This window comes from Leptinotarsa decemlineata, unplaced genomic scaffold (genome assembly GCF_025532065.1).
Source record: "Leptinotarsa decemlineata unplaced genomic scaffold, Ldec_3_MD MMD2_tig00000035_RagTag_RagTag, whole genome shotgun sequence".
NCBI classification, from domain to species: Eukaryota; Metazoa; Arthropoda; class Insecta; order Coleoptera; family Chrysomelidae; genus Leptinotarsa; species Leptinotarsa decemlineata.
In genome coordinates this window covers 11,508,197-11,529,636 of record NW_027412540.1, presented here as the reverse complement: position 1 = coordinate 11,529,636, position 21,440 = coordinate 11,508,197, and the positions used below count along the sequence as shown (strand labels likewise).

Sequence of the window (21,440 nt, the reverse complement as noted above, 5' to 3'; positions counted from 1 at the left end):
TACTTTCAGCTTTCTGCCTGTCTGATTTTCTACTAACGTCTTGAATGCTTTGAAAGTTGACAATACTTCATTTTTGATCGTCAGGAAATATACAAATGCCATCCGACTATAGTCATCGACGAACAGCAAAAAATATTTCGTTCCTCCAATAGACCTGGCTTCCATAGGTCCACAGACATCAGCATGCACCATCTCTAGAAGTACACGGCTCTGTTGCCAACATGACTGAAAGGCAGCCTGGATTGCTTTCCCTCACAACATACAATGCAGCTAGTCTTACTGACCTGGGCCTTGTCCGAATATGACATACCTTTCAAAGCACCATCCTTCATCACATTGAGGTATTTGCTGTTAAGGTGACCAAATCTTTTTTGCCATACACTTCCGGACACTGAAGTCAACAAACAATCTGTTTGCTTGATTCTCAATTTGTAAATATCTCCAACTATATCTGCGATTGCTACAAGTTTATCATCTTGGTTATAAATATAACAGTGCTTCTTATCAAATGTCACATTGTTTCCTTTGCTCTTTAACTGGCTGACTGATAATAAGTTCGTATCCAAGTTTGGCACATATAACACTCCCATAACTGTATTCTCGTGCTCGGTATCTCCAACAAGAGTAGTTATTTGGACATCTAAACAGCCTTCAACAGGAATTTTCGTCTTATCAGCGATAATAATGTCTCGCACTTGGTGTAGATTTGTTGCGTTCAACAACCAATCCTTGTTTGACGTTAAATAACAGCTGGCACCATTATCGATGTACCAAACCGTTTGATTAAAGTTACCGCTGAGAAAGATTGCACTAAATGCATTAGATTCGTAGTTATTAGTGTTTAATTTGTATTCATTCGTCCAATGTGTCCAATTCGTTTACATTTGAAACATCCTGGTGGAATAGGGTAACAACACGTAAAATTTACTCTCTCATAAGTGCATCAAATGACGAATTGGAACAAGGAATAAATTGCGAAACAGTGCCTAAAGTGTGATTAAGTGGGAAGTGCATCGATCTACCATCGTGGACAGTGATTAAAGTGCATCTCAGTTAGGAATTAACAAAGGTAAACAAAGAACAAAGGTGAATAATAAATGTCAACTGATAAAATACGTGCCAGTGTAGAACTATCCCACCAATAGTCTCGTCATTTTAACTAATACAACTTGAAAAGTTTTGCTCAAATAATGCGAACAGAAATAGTAACACTAGAATCTTTACACCAAGATATTGTCAACAATAGAAATCATATAAAAAATTATATAGAAGCGACAGAAGCAAACCTCTTACTGAGCATAGAAGAAGTAAAACTGAATTTCAGAAAATTGGAGAAAGAAAACCAATTATTAAAAAATGAAATTGAATATCTGAAACGTAATCAGAATAAAAATAACATTATAGTTTTCGGACTCAAAAAAAGAAAAGAACATCTAACTCCTGAAAATATATGTAAAGACCTGAAAGAATTGATTGATGTGGATCTGAATGAAACGCATATCAACGACATCTACTCACTTGGAAAGACGGAAAGCTGTCCTATCAAAATTGAGTTCATCTCCCACTATACGAAGAAAATTGTACTCCGAAATTGCAATAAACTACGAGGTACACAAATATCCATCGCTCAGGACCTCACCCAACAACAGCGAGAAGAGAAAAAAATTCTGAAAAAGCACCTCCTTCTTGCAAAGCAGGAAACATCCAATGAATGCTACATTCGGGGAAACAAATTAATTGTAAATGGAGTAGCTTATAACGCAAAAGAACTGCAAGAAACGAGCGATATCCATACCACCCCAAAAAGTGCTCCAGCAACGCCAACTATTCAATACCCAAAACTTACGTTGGAAACATCTGAGACTCCCACCAACAAAAATATTTTAACAAAGGAAAAGTTGCAGAGAATACCACAAAATCTACTCCTGCTCCATAATAGTGAACAGAACAAAGAAGAAACGACATCAAAAACTGGAAAACATACAAAACACCAAAATAAACCAGATACCAATATTGAAAGTAAGCCAAGAACCAGATCAATAACCAAACCAAACTAATTGTTTTTAGCATAATAACTAGTCTTGAATTTCTATGTTTTAATGAACTTTATAAACTTAACTTATGCAAAATTTTGAATTGATGAACCCAAATAAAAACCTCTCAGTCACTCCTGTAAAATGGAAAAGTATATTAAGAATTTTGAATTTAGTACAGTTGAGACAGAAATATTATCTAACCTGGCAGAATGTAATGAAGTCGTGAAAATAAACAACAATAAGGCAAATTTTAAGATAATCCACAATAATATACGGAGTATACATAAAAATTTCAACGACTTATTATGTTACTTGCAACAACTAAATGATAAACCAGAAGTTATTGTTCTCACTGAGACGAGACAAATTCAAGATCTGAATTTATATCACATCGATGGTTATAACATAGTATACAATGAAGGAATGTACAATCAGAACGATGGTGTAGTGATGTTCATTAAATCAAATCTTGAGTTCACATATGAAATAGTGAAGTTGAGCAACGAAAACAACATGATCTTTTGCCATATTTATTTCAATAACAGAAGTTTATCTATTCTCGCTATGTATAAAAACCCTCCCTATTGTTGTAAACTGTTTGTAAATTCTTTGAAAGCATATCTCACACAATGCAAAAATAAGGCAGATTATTTCCTCTTTCTTGGAGACATAAATATTGACATAATGGATGAGAATATGGATATATCAACAATTGAATACCTGAATCTTATGGGGGAATTTGAATTTATATCTTTGATAAATAATTATACAAGGGTGACAGAAAATACAAAATCTTGTCTGGATCACATGTTTATTAGAACTAAATTCGACACTGATTTTTTACTACCTATTATCATCACAACAAAACTCACAGACCACTATACTACATATCTCCAAATAGTACTAGATAAAAAAATTAATGAAACTGAACGGTTTGTGAATAATTATACAGACTATAATAAACTTAGGACGCATATTCAGACGGTTGACTGGGAACCAGTATATCGCGCAACTACACTAGAATCTGCAACAAATTTTTTTATAGAAATTCTAGATAATAAAATTTCCGAATGCAGCTACAAAAAAAAGTCTAAGCAAAAAAAAAGGAAAATATGGATTACAAACGGAATAATAAATTCAATAAACACTAGAGACCGCATGTTTCAAGAGTATCTACGCAACCCAAATGATGACAGTTTGAAAAGGAAGTACAAACTCTATCGAAATAAATTAAACAGTACTATAAAAAAGGCACGAATTACTTTTTACCGGAATGATATTGAAAAATATAAAAGTGATAACTCAAAATTGTGGGAAACTGTTGAAGAAATTTGTGGGAAAAAAGGCCACTAAATAAAATAACACATATAAATATAGAAGGAAGATCCACGGATAATATTCCCGAAATTGCTGATAATTTTAATGATCATTACATCAATATAGGCAAAAAATTAGCAAGAGAAATAAAAGTCGATCCAAATTATAAATGTCCGAGAAGAAATATCAATAATCATATGTCAATGTTTTTATTTCCTACTGATTCCACCGAAATAAAAAATATAATTCTATCATTGAAAAACAGAAAAGCGGTGGGGGTCGATGGAATAAAGGCTGAACTTTTGAAAAATACAATTCCATTCATAGCCGAACCATTAGTATATTTAATAAATAAATCTTTCATAGACGGTATTTTTCCATCCACGCTGAAATTGACACAAGTGATACCAATTTATAAAAACGCCGATAAAAATGAACCTATAAACTATCGACCAATATCACTGATCACTTCTGTAGCCAAAATTTTCGAAAAAATTATAAAAATACGACTATCGTCCTACCTCAAAAATATAACATTCTTTCGTGTTGACAATATGGTTTTCGAGAAGGTGTGTCGACCCAAGATGCTGTCCTAGACCTAACCACTGAAATGTATTCTGCTATGGATAACAAGAAAGCATCTCTATGTGTCTTCATAGACCTGTCAAAGGCTTTTGACACAGTTAGCCACCCTCTCCTTCTTAAATCACTTGAAAACATAGGTATAAGAGGAACAACACTAAAGCTGTTTCAGAGTTACCTGCTAAACAGAAAGCAATGCGTAAAAATTGGAAACCACAAAAGTCAATACAAGAATAAAGAATATGGTGTGCCTCAGGGAACTACCCTGGGCCCAATTCTTTTCAATATTTACCTTAATGACTTATTCTCAGTACCAACAATAGGAAAAATTTTCACATATGCTGATGACACAGCCATTTTTTATGAGGACACTACCTGGTCTTCCCTGAAAAATAAAGTAGAGATTGATCTCAGAAATATCAGAAAATGGTTTTCACATAAACTCCTCACAATAAATTTCAGCAAAACGTACTACCTACCAATTTATGCTTCTGCGCGCTCCTCACCATCTTTCACTTCCCTCAATGTGTCCAGCTTGTTTAATATCACACCTGTTAAACAGTTTAAATATCTCGGGATTGTTATAGATGACCAACTCAAATGGGAATCCCATATAATCTATGTAATAAAGAAACTCCAATTTCTAATGCACCGTTTCAAGGTCCTAAGAGACATATTAGACAACAAAACACTCAACGTTATATTTCGCTCTCATCCAAACGCATATAACTTACGGGATACTGGCATGGGGATCAGCTGGAAAGACTACTATGAATAAACTGATAATAACACAAAAAAGAATCCTTAAAATAATTTTCAAAAAAAAGAGGAATCATCCAACAGATGTTCTTTATCACGAAACAAATATATTTGATCCCGTGCAGCTCTTCTTTCTGCTTTCTAATATAAAATGCTTCAAATCAAAACAAAAACACCCCAAGATAGAACACGAATACAACACTCGAACAAAACAACTTAACTTCAAAATGCCGTTTATGAACAAAGTTGTAGGACAAAAAAGCTACAGCTACCTCAGCCTCAAATTTTTTAATTCGCTACCCAATCAAATAAAAAGCTCAAAAAACCAAAATGAATTTAAAAAACGATTAAATGACTACATTACCAGTTTGCCACGTTCAGAGATACATAAAATAGTGTATTGATAATATTTCTGTGTCTATACATATATAGTTATTAAGCTCAAATAGTGTTCTGTTATTATATAAATATATCTTTAAATCGAAAAACAAACTGACCATATGTATGTGTATATGTGTATGTATGTATATATGCGTATATGTGTGTATGTGTGTGTATATGTATATGTATATGTGTATATATGTATATATGTGTATATATGTATTTTAGCTAATGTAAGTGTAAATAAGGATATATCTAGGGTTGAATATGAATGTTGTATTTTTATTATTTTATTAGCTTTCTTTAAGTGATTTTAACTTTGATTGTAATTTTCACAGTCACACACAAACTGAAAACAGTTTATGTGACTTCTTAGTTTATTAACTTAACTTGTTTTTACTATGTCTATATTCTATATTTTATATTGTACCTGAAGTTAATAAATAATAATAATAATAATATCTGACCTTGAAATTTGACTTGTCGATGACGTTACGAGATGTCGATTGTCTATGCGTTTGTTTGTTTTCTCAGGGTTGCCAACCTTTAGACGCAAAAGCGTTCTGAGTAGAACTCGTACCAACTTCACTTCCATCCTCCATATCTAGTAATTTTGACTTTATGGCATCTGCCGTTAACTCATTACCTGAATGTTCCACCGCCATTATCATCGGCTCAAATTTTTCAGGCAGTCCTGCTAACAACAAGGACCCGACCCACTCGTCACTTATTTTGACGATTGTTCAATCGTTGGCTTGTTTCTAACAATGAAGTCACATATTGAGACATAGAATCACAATTTTCACGACGAATTTATATGAGGTTACGAAGTAATCCGATGCGCCGCGTGTAACCATTATCATCAAATAGTTTTTTTAGTTTCCGCCATAGCCCCATTGCAGTAGATTCACTTTTTATATGCACGAATAAACTGGGATCTATAGTTAAAACTATTTTTGCTTTCGCTTTCGTTCGGATCAGTGTTGGACGTGATGCACTGTTGCATGCCTTCTAATATGAGATAGTTCTCCACAGCGAACGCCCAATCCTCGTAATTTTCTCTACCCTTTAGCTTTGCATTACTTGCAATAAGGTTTGTCGACATTTTTGCACTATATTTCCACCAAAATAAATAAACTTTTTTAACACACTTGATTAGCCCATAACCTGTAATGAAACGTTCAACGGACGGGCAACAAACTATAAAATTTTTACATCTAGTAGATAACAGATGTCGCTACTTGTCATATTTTGTTATACATTCCAACAGTTATTTTCAAAAAGCGAACAAAAAACTTCAATTTCAACACCCCGTATCTCCGAAACGAAGCATTTTCGGACACAAGTTCATATAGATTTTTTATCTTGAAATTGTTTCAGAAATACGTCACTTGAATATTTTAACGTACTTATGTTACACCCTGTATATCTCAGTTCCATACCACCAATACACGATTAACAATGGGAAAATTTTCAATGAACTAGGTATGAATGTGGTTTTTAAAACAAGTCATACACTACAGAGCCATTTAGGAAACCCAAAAGACAAGGTCGATAATTCGGAATTTACGAAATTAAATGTAAGACTGCGATGCAAAATATTATGGACAGGCAAAAAGATCGATTAATATAAGTTTTAAGGAACACTTAGCACACTTGAAATGAGAAGGACCTGAAAAATCAGCAGTCGCTCATCATATTTTGCAACAAAACCATACCATAAACTATAGTTCATTACTATTAGTTCGAAAAGTTAACAACAACAGGCATCAAGATGCCTATGAGAGTGTAGAAATGAGTGAACATAATAATAGGAATAACGATGGGGGACCAATACCTGATAGTATTCTACATAGCTTGTTAAAAAAATATTTAAATTGTTAGATTTACCTGACTATTATATAAGGACACATTGTAAAATCAATTTAAGACTAGTAGTTAAGGCAATATTCTGAAATTAATTGAAGACACTTAAGTCGCAGGTACCTAGAGGAGGAATCTACGGTATAAATAAGTATGACATTGTAAGTATATTTAGTTCGATCTTGGTGATCGAAACACGTGTCGAGGTGTTGGGAAAAAACTCTAGTAATATTATAACGTAGTTATCAGTTTTATCAAAATTAATAATTTTTCGATTTGGCCTAAGATGAAAAACAAAGGTTACATCTTTTGATGTAACAACAGATCTTCAGCCTTTTCCATTTCAGTAATTATTCACACTTATTTATTGTATCATTCTGGGAATGAAGACCTATCATTATTATTATTATTATCACTTTCAAACTCAAAAATTTTCAGTGATCAATGGTAATGATAGTTTTAGTGATAAAACTATATCCAGTTTATATTTTTCAACGCTGATAACACGTCAGACAAAAAAATCATTAGGCACTCTGATAATTATCAGAGATAATATCTCGAAGTAATATGTTTACGAAACGTGTATTGTGTGGTCTTTCTACGAAACCCGTATCTCTTTCGATTCGTTTTATTTGACGTCGCGAGTAGTATAACCTGTGGGCGTTGGATATTACCACGCTTATTTGTAAGTTTAATCTCATCTTGTCCACTCGCAAAGTAGATGGTATCAGTTCCCGAAGATCTTATTTACATGTCCGTCGGAAATTGCTAGACGAGGCCATACAAAATCACCTGTGATTGTCGGGACTTACTTAAGACGGGGCGTTTGAATAAATTTATGTTGATGTATATTATCCTCACGCATACAATTATGGCTGAGAAGGATTTATTTTGCAATTTGTTCACACCAGTTCTTTGGTGCCAGTGAGCAAAGATATTCAATTGGTGTTAATAATAACAATAATGATGTAGTCCTGATGTAGTCCTTCTGGACCACCAGAGCAAGACGATATTTGTCGTGGAGTTTTCAGCTCCTTGCGAGACAAATATCGTCCGAAAAGAGAAGGAATGAATGAATGAAATATCGAGATTTTCTCTAAGAACCCCACTGACTATATCCAGAACATTCTGTCAAGATGGTTGTTATGATTATTGAAGTCCTTGGAGGAATAATAATAATCGTCTTTATTCATCAATATAATGAAAATGAAATACAAAATTTCAGAACAATAATTAGGTGTTGACGAAAAGGTGAAGTAGGTATCAGTCTAGGCTGCTTTTCAACTTAACAAAAAAAATTAATAAACCAGAGAAAACTATACGAGTACTATTCGAGAATCAAAGTATATAGAACAAAAATACTTAGAAATTCACTTATTGGAGAAAAAGGCATACTAGTGTAATCATAAAGTATAAAAGTACGAAAATTGAATTGAATTGTTGCCTATATTGTTCACCGTATTTGTAACCAGAGCATAAATACTTAACATATACAGGTCCGTCTTAAAAGCAAATCTACAATGACTCAAGTAATATTCTCAATTTCTTCCTGAAATACTTTTTTCATTTCTAAAATACAAATCATGAAATTATAAAACACCAATAAAAATTATTTGGAGCTCCGGGCGACTTCATTGATTCCACGGGAGTATTTGCTTTTTCAGCTGCAGGAAAACCCGGAAAAACCTGCAGCACCACATCATCTGCAGATCTTGATCTGTCAATATCCTATCTCTCTCATAAAACAAAATGTAGGGTGTTTCCAGAAGCTCCAATAAATTCAATCGATACATCGCCCGAACACTTCGTGACACGACTATCGTCATACTTAAATCAGTCCATTTCGTCTTTGACCAAGGCGTAATAATGACCAGATTCAACGCCAGAACTACAGTGAGCAATGACTGCATGAATATTATAATAGTGATCTGCTAGATTGAAGTGTTCATCTATTTCTAACTTTCGTAAGAGTTTGGTGCTTACGTCAGAGGTTGAGTCATGTTTGAAGATTATCACTGTTATTATTAAATTGACTGATGTCTCAGCTATACTTGTTTCCTTATAACAGTCAATTAGTTTGACGCATGTTTGGCAATGCAGTCGATCATTACTTGTTAACAGTTCCATTTACTGATGATTTAACAATAAGCTTTGCACGGACTGGTTATTAGTCATATTAGGAAACGCATGTTGAAGTTCCAGAATTTCACATTCGTTTTTGCTACCTCTTGAATATTTACTACAAAGTAAACAAGTAAGGATTTTTCTAGCAAAAGATTTACAAGCAAAAGACGAGATAGACTGTACGGAATCATTCAATCCAGAGCGGTCAGGAGTATTGATTCTGATATTGTTTTGCTCACGAATAGTATTCAACAAGAACCCCAAATTCGGAACAATCCTCTTGTTGTCCTCACGAGTATCTAGTGGACTTCAAAGACTCCAGGAAATCCGTTGGAAGGAAAGATGATATATTCTTACGAAACTACAGCTGCATGAACTGGTGTTTGAGTTCGGTGAATAAGTAGAAAACATTCTCGTTCTCGTTCATCATTAAAACCTCGTTCTTGAAATTCTTCGTCATGAACAACACTTGTAAAATGCTTTTCATGTAGCAAGTGTTCCCTAAATTGTCTAATCCAATTTTTTTTCTCAAGGTTTCCAGGACAACTAAAGAGAAGTTCCAAAACTTCTTGGGAAAAGTGTTATAAAAATTTGGGGCTGAATATGAAAAAGAACGTTGGTACAATGCACTTGAGTGTTTGAAAATAACTAGCATATTATTTATTCTTCTGTTCACCCTATTGAGGTTTTTGAACCTGATAAGTTCATTGAGAAGATACGTAGGTTTGCCAGATGTTGAAACTTTGTGCATCAAGGTGAGTAAATGGAATTTTCGGAAGTTATCTAATTCGGGTCATTCAGTTTCTTTAAAATTTCATTCTAATATGACCAGAAGTGCTGGACCATATATACTATCACAATAGGATAATTTTGAAATCACAAAGAATTGATGCCCTCTCTACTCTCGAATCTCAAAATCATGCCGGTTTGCCGCACTATTGCAGAAGGTTGTCATTCTTGGTTCAAGATCAAACTGTTTGATCTTTCCCTTGAAGATGATCACTTGGTGATCGAAACACGTTTCGAAGTGTTAAAATAACGGTTTGGTGTTGGAAAAAAAATCCAGTAATATTCAATAATAATTAGTATAAAATATCACAGCTGTGTTCCTCGACTGTCATCAAAATTCCAAATTCACTGCCGTTCAAAAAAATATATTCCATTTTTCCAAATCGATAAATAGGGTCTGCTTGAAGTTTAGAAAAAACTTCAATCCTGCACCCATCTATCAGTGATTTCATTTAAGTATTAAACTCACAGCAGAACATACAAGCTTACATTTTCTCTGTCATAGTGTCCCATCAACTTGTTTATGAAGAAGGTTTCCATGTTTACCTAAACGGCGTAATTTTGGAGACATAATGACTCTGGAAAGTTCTTCAATAGTCCAGAACATTCGAGAGTGTTTGTGAGTTTTGTAAAACATTCCCAGAACATTCCTGAACATTCTGAAATGTGGTGGAATTTTCAAAAATAATCTGAAATATTGTGACATATCCCAGATCATTCTGGAAAAATCAAAGGGGTTATATGTTGTGAAATTCATTTGTCTTCCATCAATTTTTTTGTAAGTACAAAGATGAAGAAGTATACCACCAAAACCTTTTCCAAAAATTAATCTCTCCAAAAATATACCCCTTCCAATTCAAACAAGATTCATAGGGCTAGGATTGAATGAAATAAGTGAATGAATGCTGTGACCTCATCTTTCATGTAATACAAAAAATAAAATAGATTTACTCAAAAGATAGGCACAATGCGTACGGAAGCTCTTCGTCGGTATGCACTATGGGTTTCGTTCGAAAACTTTTCTGTATCCTGACATTTCAGCAACTGAATATTTTGTTTTATAAAGATCTAAGTTGAGCACCACACAGTCAATAAAATGATTGATACATAATCTGGTCGACTGTGAAACCAAACCTAATAAAATTCAGTTCTTTAAGCCACGGCAATGAAATGAAACTATAAAAATCAGATATTCTGAAGATACTTGACATTCACAGAATACTGGCTGGTGAATTGAATAAGGGTAGAAATCAAAATCTGACAGTGCTCCAAATTTGTCATTTAATCATGTGTAAAACAAATTCTAATAACTAAATAATGACCGAAGGTAAAAGTACGCTTTCATTTACCTAAGGATAGTCCAGGTGAAAATATCAGGAAAAGTGTTACTTATAGGATTCATGTCATAGAAAAAAATAATTATTAAGAATGGTGTTAAAAATTACCTCAACAGGTATGTTAATGAAACAGTATTTCTAATGCAAAAAGCAGTTATTTTCGGAAAAACGTCAAGTGTAAGTAATATGTGCCTGTTAGTTTCTCGTCGAGCTGTAGCTGCAGTTTTCTTCGACCAGGAACGGGACAGACTTAGAGCACGTACTTTTCTAATTTTTAAAATGGACTAAACTATCTTGTGGACATGGACGATAACATTTATCGAACTGGACGAATGGAATACCCACCATTCGGTAAATTAACTGAAAATCTATTCCGTAAGGTAATCAGAGGTAAAAGTCTTTGTTCTTCCCTCTTTAATGATTCCAAACAAGTTCTGCAGAAGCTCTTCCGCAGAAAAACTATTGCAGAAAGTCTCCAATACTAAAACCCTTCTTAAACGAAGGGTTCCGTTAACCAAAAAAAAAATCACGAATAACGTCTTCAAGGAAATGGCGTCGCTCGTTCTGGAAAAGTGGTTGTGACCCAGTAGAATCCTCAGGAAGTGCAACCTTTTATGGAACTCTCAAAATCTATATATGAAACTATATCCGAAACGATATCATTCAAATTCTTGAAAATGGACCACACAGCTCACCACTAAACAAATCTCTTCTCGAGATATTCGTTCATTACTCTCTTTTCCAAAATGGCACAACTCCTTGCCGTTCTCATGATCAAGGATCTCCTACAGCGCAAGTCTATTCTGAGGAATTCACCCAAATAATTTTAGCAACACCTCTTCCTGACTTTCGGTTTAACGAAAATAGGAAATCTACCTCGAAGGGATCCGAATGAATCGGTCCTATTGGAAAGAAAAACTTATCAATTTGTACCAGAAACTAATTATCATATGTGTATTGAGAAGTGAAAATTTTAGCGAGGCAAAATGTGTAAATTGGATTGCCTACACCTCAGGAAACTTTCTTTAAAATCAATTAGGATTACCTTCGGTGAAATAAAAATTAAATGAAAAGCAAAGTAGGTTTTTATAAACGCTACAATGCCATTACGTACAGTCATTAATGATATTCGTAGTAGATTGAACCAATTCGTGACATAAAGTCGTAATTTTATGAATGTGTTAGGTTAGGTTAGGAATGTGTTACGAATCACACGTTAAAAGGTAAGACCTCTTTAGTCCTTACCTCCCACAAATTGAGTGCTTCTCCTAATGATTTTATTCAAATTTGGTGCTGAAGAGGCGATAAGGCAAGTGTGTTATGCAGAAACAACGGATGTCTACCAGTGAGGATAACAGTGTTGTTTTGTACATGAAATTTACGTCTTTCGTCTACTACATAGTGTAGTAAGTGATTGATATCTGATTTTGCATGATCTACAAATCTTTGTATATACACACATCGCCAAAATTATTGGAACGCCTTATGTTTGTCTAAATGAGACACAATATTATCATAAGTCAAGAAGTGTATTACAAAGTACATTCAATTTGGTTATGTTACCAACGCAAATTGGCTGAATTTAATTTTAACCGAAGAAGAAAAAAACTACAAATGAAAAATAGTGCATAATAAAATGATTACCAGAATCTGAAATGTAGAAGAGAACCATTTTAGAGCGAAATCAAATATGCAATAATATTTGGTGTATCCTCCCTGTTCTGTAGTGAGGTGTTAACTCGCCTGTACATGGAAACAATAAGGGTGTTAATGGTATCTATTGGGATGATGTTCACCGCGAGTGTGAGTTCCGAGAGGGTGCTGGGAGGATTAATTTTATTTGAGATTGCTCGTTTAACGAAATCTCACATGGTATTCATGTCTGGTGAATTTGCTGGTCACGGTAATCTTTGAATATTCTCAATCTCTTGTGCGTTTTGTACTCTTCTCGTACAATGAGGCCTAGCATTATCATTCACGAAAATGAAATTGTCTTCGATTTCATTTCGGAGAGGATAAATGATGGGTTCAATAATGTTTCGAACATATTTATCCCCTGTCACAGTATCTGGAATGGGAATGAGCTGCGTACGACTACCATGCATTATGCCTCCCCAAAACATAACTGATCCTCCTTGGTAATGAACGACTTTTCTAGCAAAAGAAAGTCTTTCTTGTCACTGAAATTCTATTGACAGGTATAATTGCAAAAACGAACTCAACAATCACTTAAACACCCTAAATCGATATGAACCATCTAAACATTGGTATCTTAAATTAGAGGAAATTGTTTTTCTAAACATTTTTGCATGTATAGCACAGGTGAAAGAAATGAAAATGAAATGTACAAAAAACCAGCCGTGATAAATATTTTGTCTTACAATTTACGAGGGGTGTTCAAGAATATTGGCGATGTGTGTAGTTTATTTTTTGAAATTAATTATTTCCTCTCTTTCTTTGAAAGATTCCCACATTTTTTGTATATAGACGGAGAATCAGAAAGCCAAAACCTTTTTTTCCCAAAATTATCTACATTCTCAAAATTCATTCTTATCTAAATAACGACTATCTTATTCTGGTTCAAAAGATAACCTTTCTTCATTAGCAAATTGAAATTTACAATAAGTTATCTCAATGGAGAATCGTTCAATTTTTTTTTCGACTGACAAATATACAAAAAGTTAAACAGTGATTTGTTGCAGACGTTTGTACTTCTATTGAGAATATAATCACTAACACTCAGGCTTAGCTTCTACGTCTGTCAATTAGTTGAACAAAAAAAAACAGCTGTTCCTGCCATTGACAAGAGGATCTAGTTGTCCGTGACTAACTGCAGCGCGATCTAAAAGAAGTTGCACATCGCCTATCCGGTGAGTCAGTGCTTGTCGGCTGTCGTGTTCATCTCTTTCAGTGCTCGCAGGAGTGTTCACCGCCATCCGCGATAGACCGAGGAATTGATTTTGTGTGATTTTTCGAGCCTTTTTAGGAAGTTCTGATTTTTTTGGAAGATGTTTGAGAATGGAGAGGGAGATGTGATAAGTTAAAGTATTTGCCCTTTGAGAATGATTTTGGTGATTTGATTAATTTCTAGAAATTATATTGTTTTCGTATCATAATGACTGTGTACCTCCCCACTTTTTGAATCTACTTTTTCTTCACTATTGCCGGGAATAATGTAGTCAAGTTGTTTTCAAATTTGGGACGAAGTGTGTGATGGTGCTAGTTCTCAATTCCCTATTAGGCCAATTGAACAAAAATAAATTGAAATGTTCCCCCCTCTAGTTGAAACAATCAATATTCCGAATGTTGACACTAGTCTAGAACTATTCAAAATCATTTGGGAACGGAAGAATAAATATGCTCATCATTTCACTTGAGATGAAAGTTGAGGCAATTGTCATATTTTTCGATGCACAAAATTCACAGAATGCAGAATTATTTTTTTCAAATACATTCCAAAAGTTTACACTCGAACATAAAGACATAAGTTAGTATAGAACAATTCAAGAAAGTAATATCAGCATATTTTGCTATCAACAGCATGTATATCAAACGTATTTAAAAAATACTTCATTGTGTGATTCTCACTAAACAATTTTACAAAAAAGCAACAAGTGTTTTGCCATACAATGGCTTCTTCACTGAGTGAAGGCATGCCCGAAGAAGCCATTGTATGGCGAAACACGAGTTGCGTTTACTGAGTAAAGACACACCCGAAGAAGCCATTATATGGCGAAACTGGTGTTGCGTTTTCGTAAAATTGTTCAGTGAAAATCTCACAATGAAGTGTTTTTTAAAAACATTAGTTATGGATTTTCAAGTATCGGAAAATTCCTTCATATATTGCATGTCTATCAGTTTGCTGCTACAAAATCAAAATATTTTTGTTAAAGAAAGGTTTGGTTTCCTACTTCTCCACATTGATACAAAAAATAGTGAAATCTTTCGAAGAGAGGAAGAAAGCAATTAATTTCAAAAAAGTAACTCTATGCAAAAATACTTGTGATACTGTTTGGAACCTTTGGTGTACTAATGAATATTACTGGAGTTTTTTCACCAAACCGTTATTTTAACACTTTGACACGTGTTTCGATCACCAAGCTATCATCTTCAAGGGGAAGATCAAACTAATCATACTTACAAATTTATTCCTATTCATAACATACATACCTCTTCCAGGTGCCTGCGTCTTAATTGTCTTGAATTAATTTCACAATATTGCCATATCTACTAGTCTTAAATCAATTTTACAATGTGTTCTTATGTAATAGTCAGGTAAATCTAATAATTAAAATATTATCTCAACAAGCTATATAAAATTGATTTCACATAATTTCCTGGTTTACTAGCTTTAAATAATTTCACATAATTGCCTGGTTTACTAGCTTTGAATAATTTCACAATGTGTCCTTAATAGTCAGGTTAATCTATTATTTAAAATATTATTTTAACAAGTTATATAGTAAACTATTAGGTATTGGTCCACCATCGTTATTCATAACATTATTATGTTCACTTATTTCTACACTCTCATAGGCATCTAGATGCCTGTTGTTGTTAACTTGTCTAACTAAACTTAATGAACTGAAGTCTATGATATGGTTTTGTTGCAAAATATGATGAGCGACTGCTGATGATGAGTGGGGACACTTAGGGATTATATCTTAATATATCTTTTTGTCTGTCCATAATATTTTGCATCGCAGACTTACCTTTAATTAAATTACCTAAAAGTTTCTGTAGTGTATGACTTGTTTCAAAAACCACCTCCACACCTAGTTCCATGCAAAGTTATTTGTTTACTGTTGGTATAGAAATGAGATATATTTATCTTTGTTTTTGTCTTTTTTGAAAGTTGAGATTTCGTTCATTCTTAACTAAACTTTTTCTTCCTTATTATGTCATCCATAATACTCCTCGAGAAACCGTTAGAGCCTATTTTCTGTATTGTACATTTTTCTTTCGTGAACGTCTCTTGTGTGAGAGGAAAAGTTAAAAGACGATGTACTAGAAACTTCAGCCCAGCACGTTTGTGCTGTCCAGCAGTCGTCCATCATATTTTACAACAAAACCATTCCATATACTTCAGTTCATGAAGATAAGTTGGACAAGTTAACAACAACAGTCATATAGATGCCTATACGAGTGAAGAAATAAGTAAACAATAATATTATGAATAACGATGTTGGACCTATACCTTATAGCTATACTATAGCTTGTTAAAATAAAATTTCAATTATTAGATTTACCTGACTATTACATTAGGACACATTGTAAAATCAATTTAGGACTAGTAGAAATATTGGCAATATTGTGAAAATAATTCAAGACACTTAAGACGCAGGCACCTAGAAGAGGTATCTATGGTATAAATAAGGATAACTTTGTGAGTATGATTAGTTTGACATTCTTCCTGAAGGTGATCACTTGGTGATCGAAACACGTGTAGAGGTGTTAAATTAACGGTTTGGTGTTGGGAAAAAACTACAATAATATTCTATACAAAGATGTCTAGATCATGCAAAAAAGTAACTTTCACACATCAACTGGAAAAGCAAACCCCTTTCGAAACAGCTTCTTTCGTGTCAACATTGAATTACACGAAAGAAAAATACTTTCGAAACAACTAGATCTGTGTGAGCACTGAATTATACAAAAACCACTTTTCCCTGTTCAGTTTGTATTCCAAACGTTCGTTATGGAATTGATTCAGATTTAATTCATAGAAGTGCTATACAATATGGTCAACGAAAATTAAAATTTCACTTAAATGGAAGACATCCTCACTGAAAGACATTCGATCTTTCGCAGTGAGGCACCTGCCTCATCAGCTCTTCAGTACTAAATCTGGATAACATTATAAGAGAAAACACTCAATTCATTCATAAAATTACGACAGGGTTTTTTCTTTCAGTTTGTGTCTGAAAGTTACTTTTTTGCATGATCTACACATATTTGTATGGAGTCACTTTTTTGAAATTGATTGTTTCTTTCCTTTCTTTGAAAGATTCACACAGATTTTCGTATCAAGATGGAAAAGGAGAGAGCCAATACCATTTTTTTCCAAATGTCAATCTGTCCTGAAAGTATACCTCATTCAATTTAAAATCGAAATACTTTTGGAAATGACAGTTTGAGTCACATTGCTGTAAGTAGTTGTGTAAATAATGACAAAATAGGTTCAACAAGAGACTGCTACAGAAAATATTCGTTGAACCATTCCTGAATCATATTGAATAATTCCTCGAAGGAGGTTGCTTGAATATATTAATAATACCAAAAGACTCACAAGAAGGTACTTGGAAATGATAACAGAAACTGATATGTGAAAATGATCAGCAATAACCATTCTAGAAATGAATATTATTTGAAGATTTTTAATTTGTCTCTTTTTGTTTCTTCCTCAAAACATTTGTGTTTTTTTCTATGCATGCCGATCATCAAAAATTGTCAATATTTCATTCAGCCAAGCTAAGTAAAAAAAACGAAATTATCGATTGATTTACCATTCGTTTTCAATTAATATAATAAACCGTTAACGAAAAAGATTATCAATGATGAAATGTTTCCCTTCTGTGTGGAGTACCTACATAATAACATCAAGAATGATGATTCAGCTGCAACAGTATTTCGTGATTTATCCAAGACATTTGACTTTGTAAATCATGTAAACCTCCTCAGGAAATTATTTTATAATGATATTTATTGAGTGATTCAATAGTGGTTGTACTGATATCCCACAGGAAGAAGTCAATTTGTTAAAACTTCAACTTTATCATCAATAGCATCTAGTACAAACAATCGATTTCCTTCATTCTCGAACTCATCATTTTCCTTTACCACATAATTTATAATCAGCGAAGAACAGTGAAACACTTCAAGATACTTTTTTCACAATTCAAATACTGTTGAGGAATTATAATTTGGGTTTCTTCTGTTCCTATCGAAACCTTCCTAGGTCATAGTTATTTGTTTGAATATATTCACTTCAATCAACCTAATACTCAATCCACAGCTGAACAATTTTAGTTCATTGGAAAATAATTTGTTATTTCCCTCCAATGACTCTTTGTTCATTATTTTTTGAAAAATGCTTCGATGATCAATTTTTTTGCAGACTTTTCAAAGCTAAATTTAATCCAAATTTAATGAAGATGAATCGTATGTCATGAAAGACTTTTTCGTTGGTAACGATACCGAAAAACGTTTGTATGTTTTCATTTCGGTACCATGAGGTTGTCTACCCAAGAACTTCACTATCTACCGGGTGATTCTATAAGGTGACTCACCCCTATACCTTTTTTATTATTGGAGATAGAAAAAGGAAATTTGGTGGTTGTGTATTATAGTTCAATACACATTTTTGACATATTTACTTGCTTTGCCGTACTTCCGGTTTGACCGGAAATGACCCCAACTTTCGATTTTTAAATGGGATATCCTATATCTTTTTACTTATTTTGATCAAAAATGACATTCTGAATTCAACAATACTTCACTTGTTGATATTTGACAAATAAAATAATTTTTATTCCAATTTTCATTTTCTGATCTAGAATGCCATGGATCGTGTGAATTGCTTCATTCTTGGTCAAGTAGTATGGGAAAACTACGTTTGAAGAATGATTTTACAGTGGTAAATAAGAATTTTTCCAGTTAATCTGATTTTTTCGAATGGAAAGGGGGTGGCTCGTCAGCTTTTTGTGGAAGATCATTTTCTTACGAATAACACAACACAACAAAAAAATATTTTTTGAATGTTTCCTACACTAAATTAGTCAATTTCTACTAATTTTGGGGTGATAAAAACGAAAATAACAATGAAAAATTGTTATTAGCTCTGGTTTCTGAGATACACAGTACTTAATCTTAAAGAGTAGTTATACTATACGTGAAAAGTGAAAGTACATAAAACAATATTGTTATGTTTCTTTTAGAATATTTTAAGTACGAAATTAATAAAAAAAAAACATTATTCTTAGTGTTTTGACAAATAAAAGAAGTTTGTACCACCAAATTTCAATTAAGTCCATCCGATTCATTGTAAGATCGCTGTCGTTTAGCTTGTCTTTTATAGAACACTTCTGGAGCATCCCTACACACAGACCAGCAGTAGTCTGCAATTATAATTTGATGCCAGACAATTTATTTTCTCTACTTTTCTGAAGAATTGCAAGAAACGATCATACCTAATAACAGATAATACGTATTCAGTATACTTATACAGTCCTGTTATTCTAGTTATCCGTGACAAACAATTGAAGCTGTTGCTAGAATTTTACCTAAACAAATAGGCTAATTAATATGCTGTCACTTTTGAAAATTTATTTGTCGTGCAGTTTATAGTTAGATATGGCAAATTATACTAGAAACGAGAAAATTGACATGTTGCTAACTTACGGAGAAACAAAAAAATGCAACTAATGCAGCTCGAATTTATGCTCAGAGGTTTCCTAATTGTCGCCATCCCACTTGGCATTATTTTCCAAAACTGGAATAACAAATGCGAAATGAACCAGGAGAAAATGCCAATAACTTCATCGTCAGTGAAGAAAAAGAAGTAGACGTGTTGGCCAATGTTGAAGTGAATTATACGGCGTCAATTTGCCAAATTATTTCTGAGTGTGATATAAGTTATTCGTCCGTTTGGAAAATTCTTCACAAATATAATTATCGATCATTCGAATACCAACTACACCAACATCTTCACGATAATGATAACAACCCAAGATTGACTTATTGCAACTGGTTTTTGACTAAATACAGAGAAGATGTACGTTTTCCATTTGAAATTATTTATTCAGATGAAACCCGATTCACCAACTTGGGTATGTCCAATAGGAATAATAAAAAGTACTGGTCTCAAACAAATCTACATCTAATGCAAGAAGGAAATTTTCAAGAGCGAGCTGGTTTCAATTGCTGGATGGGTATTATTGGAGGAAAACTTTTGGGGCAAATAATTTTCGACGGACAACTGACTGCGGAAAGATATCTACAGTTCCTTAGAAATCAAATTGATGATATCATTGAAGATTTGCCCCTGGCTAACCAAGTTGATATCTATATTCAACAAGATGGAGCGCCACCTCACAATTCTCAAGTCGTAAGAGGATATCTGAATGACACCTTCCCAGAAAAGTGGCACTCGCAGTGTCCTGGGAGGTACATTCTTAAGTTGTCATATTTTTACATAAATGTATTATTTCTTTTTCATATTCTGGATCAATAGATCTCAATCCGCTAGATATTTTTCTCCAGAATATCACTGAGGAACAGCTAATCACGTTGAACGTTGAACTTGCCGTGATCAAGGAGGAGGCCATTTTGAAAATGTATAATCTCAATGGACTAATTTGAGGCTTTCTTGCGAGCATTCAGAAAAATAGAGAAAGTAAAGTGAAAATGTATGGCATCAAATTATTCATAACAAAATGATCTTCCACAAAAAGCCAACGAGCCACTCCCTTTCCATTTGCAAATTTCAAGTTAACTGGAAAAATTCATATTTACGATTGTGAAATAATTCTTGAAATGACAGTGAAGTCATAAGCCTCAAAGTCATAGTTTTTCCATGTTACTTGATCAAGAATGAAGTGATTTACACGATCCATGACATTTTAGATCAAAATAAAAATTGGAATAAAAATCATTTTATCTGTTGAATATTGACAAGTGGAGTATTGTTGGATTTAGAAGGTTATTCTCCATCCAAATAAGCAAAAACATGATGTCCCATTTGAAAATAGAAAGTTGGGGTCATTTCCGGTCAAACCGGAAGTATGACAAAGCAAGTAAATATGTCAAAAAAATGTAAAATGAACTATAGTGCACAACTACCAAATTTCGTTTTTCTATCTCCAATAATAAAAAAGTTATAGGGATGAATCGCCGTAGAGAATCACCCGGTATATTTATTTCTATGATAATGGACAATTAAATGTCTATTTCTCACTTCTGAACAGATAAAGGATGAAAATGTGTTTGGAGTTATGAATTCACAATTCCAGCAGAAAATGTCATTCGAAATCAAAAGGTCTATATCTGAATCTTCTAGAAGAAGTGCAATTTCATTCTTGAAAATTCAGAAAAAATAATTTTGGTTAATGATCTTTTGGAAAAGTAAATACAAATTTTCATCTGTTATAAGCTGAAACCATCGATATGGAATCGAATAGAGCAATTCTCTTATGTGGTGAACCTAGTTTACAAAACGTGTTTCAGAAAGATTGTGTGTTATATTTCAAAAAAT

General features: G+C 33.4%; 1 protein-coding gene across 1 annotated transcript in view; it reads left to right on the top strand.

Moving 5' to 3' along the window:
• LanB2 (laminin subunit gamma-1) overlaps positions 1 to 21,440 on the top strand; it is a 197,545-nt gene that overhangs the window by 113,629 nt on the left and 62,476 nt on the right. The gene's annotated exons all lie outside the window — the stretch shown is intronic.